Source organism: Triticum aestivum, unplaced genomic scaffold, assembly GCF_018294505.1.
Source record: "Triticum aestivum cultivar Chinese Spring unplaced genomic scaffold, IWGSC CS RefSeq v2.1 scaffold85153, whole genome shotgun sequence".
Taxonomy (NCBI): Eukaryota; Viridiplantae; Streptophyta; class Magnoliopsida; order Poales; family Poaceae; genus Triticum; species Triticum aestivum.
In genome coordinates, this window is record NW_025231267.1 from 4,223 (window position 1) to 4,967 (window position 745).

Genomic DNA, 745 nt, shown 5'->3' on the forward strand with positions numbered 1-745 from the left:
TTTTCATCAATGAGACATCACATACAAGTTGGTCACTAGACATAATCACAACTACTCATCATCATCAACTCTCATAAACATATTGTACCTCATATGGCCTGCTACATTCTCTTAGGACCTACTATATTATCTTAGGTAAAATAGCATAAAACAAGATAGCCCCTGACTCTTCATTATGGAGAATGAAGATTATCCTGTCTCCAATTCTTGCTTTCGCACAATGTTGCTTCCAAGATCCTCCTTACGACTGTCCATACATTTTTTTCCATTCTTTGATTATCATGTGTTCTCAGGTTTTAGAAATTCGGTATGGACATGTGAGATTCATAGGACGACCTGGCTGTATGCACTAGTAGAAAAAGGGTCAAACGTGAAGCACATTAGTGCCGGTTTGAATTAGAGCCGACACTAATGTGTATATTAGTGCCGGTTCGTGGCGGCGATCAATAGTTCCGGTTCGTGGCGAACCTCTAGTACCGGTTCATGCCACGAACCGGTACTAAAGAGGTTGTGTCAGCCTGCGGTCAGGCTGTGGCCCCACCATCACCATTTAGTGCCGGTTCGAACCACGAACCGGTACTAATGACCTTGTGGCAGGCTGTTTTTAGTCGCACCTCGCTCCCCTAACAAGCCTTTTACCACCTTAAATATGTTATTTCTCAAACTATCACAAGCACTTGGTCTTCATTGAACTCTATGTGTAAAATTTGTGGCCGCAATATGAGTCTTCATCGGTTTGTAAATC